The 10,036-nt window shown below is 26.9% G+C and overlaps 1 pseudogene; it reads right to left on the reverse strand.

The window, feature by feature from the left end:
- Nucleotides 1–778: 778 nt before the first annotated feature.
- On the reverse strand, nucleotides 779–3,079 carry LOC129292310 (heat shock cognate 70 kDa protein-like; annotated as a pseudogene).
- Nucleotides 3,080–10,036: the final 6,957 nt, after the last annotated feature.

Raw genomic sequence — 10,036 nt, forward strand, 5'->3', positions numbered from 1 at the left:
ATACTAGAGCCAAAGATTAGTATGTCATCCACATATAAGTATATAATCACACAATAATTGTTTATAAGCTTTGTATAAGCACATCTGTCTACTTTAATAGCAGAGAACCCATCATTTATTAAAACTTGATTTAGTTTTGCATGCCATTATTCAGGCACTTGCTTTAAGCTATACAAAGATTTGACAAATTTATAAACTTTATTTTATTTTATTTTATTTTGCACAGGAACCACACATCCCTCAAGTTGCATCATATAAATCTCTTCTTCTAAATCACCATTCAAATATAATGTTTTAACATCCATTTGGTAAGCAAAAAACTTGTAAATTAAAGCTAAAGTAATAAGAATTTTTATGGAAGAAATTCTAGTAACAAGAGAAAAGATATCAAAATAATCAATATTCCTTTGTGTAAAACCCCTAGCCACAAGCCTTGTTTTATATTTATTGATTGAATCATCAAACAAATATTTTTTTAAAAAAATCCATTTACACCCAATATGAGGCAAATATGTTAAAATCCAAGTTTTATTTTTCTTTAAGGAATCAATTTCAATCTCAATTTCTTCTTTCCAAAACTTAGCATCAAGAGAAGAAATAACTTCATAAAAATTTAATGATTTACCTTACACTAAAAAAGTATAAAATCATCTACAAAATTGCATCCTCAATCTTCTTCTTGTCTATTGGCGAAAGCCCTAAGCCAATCACTTCATCATTTATAGCAATCTTGATTTTAAAATATAGCTCTCCAAATATTTCTTTTCTTCAACTTTCTTTATGTACCTCTCATCTTTATAATTGATTCTCTCAATGTAATCTTTGGAACATTTTCACTTCCTTGCTCGCTACTTAATACAGCAGCTTGAAATGCAGCACCATAAGCAACAGCTTCATCAGGATTGATGCTCTGGTACAGATCCTTCCCATCAAAGAATTGTTGCAATAGTTGTTGAACTTTGGGAATTCTTGTAGACCCACCAACAAGGACAACCTCACCAATCTGACTTTTGTCCATCTTGGCCTCCAAAATACAATTCTCTACAATTTTCATACACTTTGCGAAGAGAACTTTGTTTAATTCCTCAAACTTAGCAAGAGTAATCGTTGAACTAAAGTCAATACCCTCATATAAAGCATCAACCTCAATGGTCATATCAACAACAGATGAAAGTGTTTTCTTTGCACTCTCACATGCATTTCTCAACTTCAAATGATCATTGTGATCATTATCAATGTTCTTGTTATGCTTCATCGTGAACTCTTTCATAAAGTATTTCACCATTCTGTTGTTAAAATCCTCTCCTCCAATGTGTGTGTTACCATTAACAACTTTAACTGTGATCTCATTATTATTGATTGTGAGTACAGACACATCAAAGGTCCCACCACCAAGATCAAAGACTAAAATGTTGTTCTCCTTTTCCAAACTATCTTTGTCTAATGAACACCATATTCAATCGCTACAGCAGTGGACTCATTGATTACTTGCATTACATTGAGGGCAGCAATTATGCCTACATCTTTAATTACTTGACGTTAAGAATCATTGAAACAAGCAGACACAGTGATAACAACATTTTTGACTGGTGAACCAAAATTTGTCTTTGCAATCTCACACATCTTTGCTAATGTCATGGATGAATTTTTTTTTTCAAGTGCTTTTCTTGCCCATGAAAATTTACAACAATTTTGGGCTTGTCATAGTTACTTCCAATGATCTTAACTGGCCCAAGGTTTATATCCCTCTGAACAAGAGAGTCTCTAGATCCAAGCCCAATGAGTCTGTTTGCGTCTATAATATGTTTATGATTTCAAATAATAATAAATCAGTGACAAAAAAAACCCAAGAAACAAGTTTCGATATGTATAATTAAAAACCCCAAGTCAGATTATAAAATTCAAAAAATTATTAAGAACTAGAGTTAGGGTATTTCCTTTTCTCTTATTTTTCCCCTTCTTACTTTCTTCATCTGAAAATGTAAGGAAGAATTAATTCATGAACTAACTTGCTGTACCATTTATATAAAAAAGAGTTGATTCTAACAAAAAAGACTAGGCCCTCAAAATATAAAAAATTAATGTTCGAATATCTATTAAGAAAATTACTCACATTTAATTTTAAATTATACTTTGAATGAGATCGCCTCCAATAAAAATATGCTTGGATAGATAAAAGAAGCATCAAATTATTTTTTATTACATTTTAATCTCTGGAGAAAAATGTAAAATCAAGGAAAAATGAAGGAAAATTCATATAAAAAATAATGAACAGGGTGAGCAAATAAATAAATATTGTTATTAGTTTACACTTTTTTAATTGAATATAATAAGGTACTTTTACCAAATTAGACCCCAATGAATTAATTAATTATTTTTAAAATTATGCACTTTTTTTATGTTTATCTCTATATGACATCTTAATTAAAAAATATTAATAATTACACCCCTAATTAAGAGTGTTTTTGAAAAAACAGTTTTAATTGCATCTTGAAAGACTCATAATACTATGTAGAGTTTTTTTTTTTTTTACATCTTTGGGAGAAAAAAAAGTTAAAGGGACAGAGTACTCTCCTCATGAGTTTTTTCGTTTATTAATTTGTTCTATTGGCAATCGGAATGTAACGGATAAAAGTATAAATTATATAAAGCCTCTTCAAATGAAAATCGCTTAATTCTCCACTCAAGCAATGGTTTTTAATATTGGGACAATATCGTAACCTAAAAAAAATAAAAATATGGGAGAATATCATATGCTGGGAATAGTTTTGTTTTTCAGAACAAAATTATTGTTTGGTAACTTTTGTAATTAAATTTTTTGGTCCAATTATTAAAATACCCCTGTTTATATAAAAAAAAAAAAAAAAAAAAAAAAGATCCCACCATCACTTGAGCTACTGCCGGAACTACATCACCAGCAGCGCGACCGCAGTTGCACTGAAGGCTGGTGCTCTGTTGTTGACAAGTGGTTAATGATTGGACAATTTCAGAAAAGGATTAAGAGGGTTTTGAACCCTTGATCCCTTGATTTTCCAATATGATGATGTCCATTAAACCAACAAGCAACCTCAACATGCATGGCGCTATATATAATTACAACTAACTTTATTTTCAAGTAATTCCCATTATATTGTAAACTTAGACAAGTTGTTGTTTCAATCTGAACAATTAGTTAGATATATATTCAACATGACTGTTAATATTTAAAAAAAATTATCAATTTTTGAAGGCCCAACTTGTTTAATTTTTTACAACTTGTTAATTTAATATGACAAGTGACCAATATTGAGAAATAAAATTATATATAATAATATATATATCATTGTATTTATTTTTCAAACATTTTTATGAGCTTTTGCTACTACTGAATATGTTGTGTTGGAATATTTACAAGTATGTTGAAATAGAAAGCAATGACAAATTCACAGTGGCCTATATTATTCTTATTTTTTTTTTTTTGGTGTAAAGGAAATTTCATTAAGTCAACTGTGCAAGGAACAAGATAAAGAAACAGAGAAGACCAGATTACATCAAAACTTTAAAGCTGTGTAAGTTCTAAGAGTGTGATCAACTAAAGCTCTAACTTGTGACAAAATGACATCTGTAGTAAAAGTTTCTTGTGCAAAAATGCATCTGTTCCTCATCTCCCAGAGTTTCCAGCAAAGGATACAAGTTCCGACTTTCCATGAGATGTCAATATAGGGATTCTTTATGTTGTCAACAACCCAAGACTGTATATCCTTCCTATCAATTCCAGGGGATTTTAAAGGCGTCATTTCAGAAAGTGCTTGCTTAATCTCCTCAACCGAAACATGTTTTTTCAAATCAGCATCACAGTAGAAGGAATGGTAGGAAAAGTACCTCTGATTACATAAGACGTGGATCTAGGATCTTCAAGAGAGAATAGATTGACAAAGAACACTCTTGCTATTTCAGCTAGTTATGATTCATCATCTATCCAATCACCCTGCTCGTTGCGAAGTTGGGAGATGTGATTGCACCTATGCCGAATAAGAGCATTAGCGTGGTAAAAGGGTGTATTTCTATCCCCCAAACAGATCCAATCTGAGGAAGATTTTGGAACCATAGGAGTTCCTCTTGAAGGCATGTATCTTCAAATTCATCCCGCGAATCTGATTCAATGTTTAAGAGAAAAGTCGAGTAGGGACAAGTCTCCATTTTCTCTGGATTCCATAGAGACAAGCAAGGAGGCACTGCTGCCGCCGTTCAATATATAGCCAAGACTTGATCATTCCACTAAGTGGCGAGAGACACAAAGGAGTTGACGTTGGTCATGATATCGTTAGCAGAGTCCAACAATTTTTGGTGAGCGTGCAGAGTCCATGAAGCCATAAATTTGAAAGGCTTATCTTGTGCCATTGGCCAATGGTTGAGGCCCAACCATATTAGGATTGGTCTATAGTCTGAAGGACGGACTTTTGGGAGATGATCGACCCACTTGTATGAAAAAGGTTCATCGAGGTTTGATCAGCAACGGCTCTGTCTAGTCTTACTAATAGAGTGCCCCTGCGCTTAGGACTAAAAATATATATATATATAATTAAAAATATAGACTAAAATATAATAAAAAAAAATAAATTGACTTATAAACTATAAATTCAGGAGATTTAGAATTTAAATTTATTTTTGATATAATATTTACTTTTAACTTTTGACCAGAAAATGACCAAAATGATCTCAAAAATTACATAAAAGGATCAATAAAATTCTCTTGGTCCTTTTCTATAATTTTTTGAGTTTTTATTTATAATTTTGAATCTTTTACTAGAATTTTAATTTTATGAAGAATAATTTGAATAAAATATAATTAATGCTGCTTAAACTTTATAATTTTACTTATAAAAAAAAAAGGTTAAATTATACATTTAAATCTTTTAACTTTACATAACGTTTTATTTTAGTCCCTTAATTTTATAAAGTGTTTAATTAGTCCTTAATCCTAATTTTATTAGTTTATCTAACAAATTTTATATTAAACTTTTAAATATTAACAAAATATTTTTAAATACTGACATATTAAGTTTAATTTTTTAAAATAACAATAATTGACATAAAAAATAATATTTAAAATAATAATATTATATTAAATAATTAAAAAAATATTTTATTAAAATTAAAAAATTAAGTTAAAATTTTTATAAAAAGTTAAAAATTAAAAATATATTTTATATAAAATAATTAAATGTACGCCAGCTTTTTTTAAAAAAACAACAACAAAACGAAGGGTACCGCATGATAACAATCATGGCATCCCAAACATACGAGCCATTTAATTGAGTCCAACTGGCATTGATTAGACATGACATGCAGCCGTCCCATTCAAATCATCTATTGTTTTTTTTTGTGGCCCATAAATCATCTATTGATTACAGACAATATTGCTGGAAAAAATCTTAGCCTGTCCGTTTTGAATTTAATTAGCAGTTCTCGGTCTCTAAATTTCTATGGCCATATATAGAAAAATGCTTGACTGAAATAAACTATATTAAATGGAAAACATAATATTTCCAAATTTGTAATATCATGCTTAAAGTTTGAAATATAAAATTAAGCATATAAATTTTTTTAAAAATTCACATTCAAGTCCTTCTAATTTTTTTCAATTTTAAATTAATTTATTATAATTTTATTTATTTTAATCAAATCCTTATAATTTGGTCCATTAAATAGATTAATATTTCAAAGTTAAAATTATTATGAATGATTAATTTTGTACCTAAAAAGATACTCCCTCCATTCACATTCAAGTCTTTTGATGTGTAATTATTATTATTTTTTTAAAAATATTTATATTAACAATAATTTTATATTTATCATAAGATGTTTAATAGAGGTAAATATAAAAAGATGGGGTTAATTTAAAAATAGATAACTATTTTATTGGGGGTGAAATTTGATTAAAAATGCCTTATATTTTTAAATGAAGGGAGTACTTTGAAATTTATAGAAAATTTAATTTAATATTTTTGACCAATAAAATTTAATTTAATACAGTATTTACATTTTTATTTAATTTTTTATGAAAATTCTATGTGTATTAAAATTATTTTGAAGACATAACATAATTATATAACTTTTAAGTTATTAAAAAGATGTAATTAATGCTGAAGTTATATAATCATTAAATAAAAATATAAAAATTTTTAATTTTATTTTTAAAATATTCAATAGTTTTAACATGTCGGTATTAATAAATTTAACAGATTAAATTATAAAGACTCAATTAAAATAAAATAAATTATAAAATTTTATTCAAAATTGAATAAGCCCATTAGAACTTGTTAATTATTTTTTTCCTAAATTTGTTATTCTAAATAATTAACTTTTTTCAAAACAAAGAAAAAAAATATGATTTCATATATTACGTAAAATCTTAGAAGTAACCTCCACCTATCATTTATGAATTGTTGGGATTTTTCTATCTCTACTCCTAGAAGCTGAAAAGACTGTGCCCAGTCGCCTTGTATATCTATCTTCCTCTAGGGCACCTATATCTCATGCATAGCACAGACTCCAGAGATTTCATCTCCAAATATGAATAGTGTGTGACTTGTATTCAAAAATAAAAAATAGTGTGTGACTTATTATATTAATATTGGTTATGCTTATAATATTGTTCTATTTTTTCTATGAGGACAAAAAAGTAACACATTTTTCGCACGCATGAAGCATAGATAGATATTTAGTAGGAGTGGAACAGGAATAAAAAAAATATTTGATAGATATTTGTATAAAGAAATCTTCTATATTTATAAATTTTCTTTTTATTTTTAACTTATACTCCCTCCGTTAAAAATATAAAATTTTTTGCACAATTGAATATTTAAAAATATAGGATATTTTTTAATCTTTCAAAGTGTAATTATTACTTTTTTTTTAAGTGTTCATATTAATAATGACTTTATATTTATTATAGGGTGTTTAATAGGGGTAAATACAGAAAGATAAAGCTAGTTTGAAAATAGATAATTATTTTATTAAAGTAGAATTTGATTAAAAATATTTTTTATTTTTAAATGGAGGGAGTAAATAATATTATTGTTTTTCATAAACTTTGCATTTTATACTTATGGTGATCCTTATCCAGTAGGAAGCGATGTATGGCAGGGGTAGGGCAGACAAGAATGAAAAATATTTTATAAACATTTTGTGAAAGCAATCTTCTTTATAAAAATTAACTTTTTATTTTTTTAAATTTTATCTTATTTTGAATATTAAAAGCAAATTCATACTCCTTTCGTTAAAAAATATAAAATATTTTTAATTAAATCTCACATTCAAATAAAATAGTTATCTATTTTCAAACTAACACTATCTTTTAATATTTACTCATATTAAACATCCTATAATAAATATAAAATCACTATCAATAAGGGTACTTTTAAAAAAAAATATAATAATTACATTTCAAAAAATTAAAAATATCTTACATTTTTTAACATTCAACTCCTCAAAAAATGTCTTACATTCTTGAACGGAGGGAGTATGCTTTAACCCGTTTTTTTTATTATATGAGAAATTGCCCTACTCTTTCTAGTCTTTAATATATAAAAAAGTTACAAATTTATTATTATTTAAATTTAAATTTCCAGATAACAAATTATTATAATTATTAATTGTAAAGAAGGATAAAATTAAAATTTTATATTTTTAACAATTTTAAAGATAAAATTAAAATTATTAATTATTATTAAACGTGAAGTTCAATAAATTTGCCTTATATTAAAAATAAGAAGGAGTATACTTCATTTTCGTTACAAGCGAAATTATAAATTTTAATAACGTATTATATTATAATCTTCTTAAACTGCCTCCCGTAAGTGAATATTATTATTAAATTAGAAAAAAATAAACACTAATTAAAGGAATATTTTAGTATGATTTTTTTTTATTTCAAATGTAACTATTATGATTAATCAAATTACATAAAGTGAGTGGATTAAAATTTATTTATATTTAAAATCAGAGTAACTGTATTTTAACACTTAGCTATTAGAAATTATTGCAAGTAACACTAAATGTCACCATCAATTGTTACTCCCCCCCACCACTTTGTCATATGCAGTCACCACGGACCCCCATCGGTTGTTACTTGCAATGGACCACCTTTATAAAAGTTTGGTTTCGATAAAGGAAAAAATAATAAAACACTCAGAAAAAAAAAAGAAAATCACAAAAAGTTTAAAAAATATATGTCAAATTTTTTATTATTTAAAAAATTATATTTTTTTAGGTAAAGAGGTAAAAATATTCACAAAGTAACAATTTAATATAAGTTAAATGGGAGAATGGAAGTGAGAGCTTTTAGAAAAAGAAAAGAAAAGCAGTGAAATTCTTGAACAAAAGTTTATTTATACACAAACACAATTAAAGGTTTATTAATTGACTTGTACATAAATGAACATCTCGTTACTCAACATATGCACTACTTTGGTTTATACATAAATGAATCCTCGGCCTCAGCCTTTGTCAAGTTAATTTCTTATCCCCTTCTCAGTATTAAATTTTCACCCATGCTTCAGTTTTCTACCCATCAAACTTTTTCTAGAAAAAAAGTGACCATATTTCCGCATGCATGCATGCTTATAAATAGACATATATATCATATTTATCAAAAATACAGTTGACATGTTAAATGTGGTTTTCTTTAGGACTAGGAGTATTTTTTGTGGTAATATAGACAAATTGTGAGTCAGATATGAAGGGTAAAAAGGTAAAATTACCAACTAAGTTTGATAATAAAATTTTAAATTTTTTACTGAAACAAAAATATATTATAATTTTCATGTAATAAACATATTAGATATTAAAATTATTCCATATTCTTCATGTATCTAGCACTTCTTTTAGAGTTTAAAAACCGCAACACTTGAGTATATGATGATGTCAATTTTTAAAATCAATTACCAGCAGTGCCATTCGATAATTTACACATTGAATATTAACGTAGACATTTTTTTTACCAAATTGAAAAAAAAATTAATGAAACTTTTTTTTTATACAAATTATTAATCAAATTTTATATAAAGTATATTGACCCAAGATGGGGGGAAAAAGCTATAATCTTGTGAGGGAGTTCCACAGTCCACTACTGCACTCATCGGACAGTTAAAATTTCTCTGAAAGCCCAAATGGTAGGGATTCGGATTGTAGCCCAAAATTAGAGTTGGAAACTTCTTTTTTATTGGGCCAAGATATTGAATAGTGTTTTTTTTAAGGCCACGTTGGTTCTTCTAAGAAAGACTTTACTTATTTTTTCCCTTTAATAAATAAAAAATATGCCACATTCATAATCATTTTTCATTTTACACTACATCAAAATTGGTCTTTACTAGATATTTTTCCACGATGTATGCATGGTAGAGAACTATAGATGATTATACTAAAAAAATTTAGTAATGATTATAGGTTTTGGATTTGGTGAATCTACTCATTTAATGAGTGTCACAATTATAGTTATTAGATTTTATCAATATTTATTAAAATATTTTTCTTCAAAGATTCTTTATAATTAGAACACTTTCATTCTATACATTGTTAGCTCCAAAAGTTTGAGATTCCACTTTCTATGTAATATATAACAAAAGTTCTTGCAAATATGCGATTAAATTAAATAATTATTATTTTATCATGTAAAACACTTATTAGGTGAATGAATTCATGACAGTCACTTAATTCAAATTCATATTTGTATAAATCCTTCTTATTCTTATAGATTTTTTTTTTCCATTGAAAATATCGTCCCAAGACTCCTAGAGCTACACTTGGAAAATTTTTCAATTCTCTAAAGCCCAACTGATAGTGTATGGGAGCGTCACAGCAGCCCAATAAAATTTGTTTTAATATTCATTATTTTTTATTATTACATAATTATTTACTTTATTTTTTTTTAGTTTCACAAAATAATCTTTTTTTTTCAGTTTTTATTCCATGTTATTGTGTATATTTAAACAAATGAACCATATCGATTCATGGGTCACTCTCAACAGCCACACTTTCTTATACAATGTTACTC

This window comes from Prosopis cineraria, unplaced genomic scaffold (genome assembly GCF_029017545.1).
Source record: "Prosopis cineraria cultivar Desert tree isolate PC_DT_omini unplaced genomic scaffold, ASM2901754v1 PC14, whole genome shotgun sequence".
NCBI classification, from domain to species: domain Eukaryota; kingdom Viridiplantae; phylum Streptophyta; class Magnoliopsida; order Fabales; family Fabaceae; genus Prosopis; species Prosopis cineraria.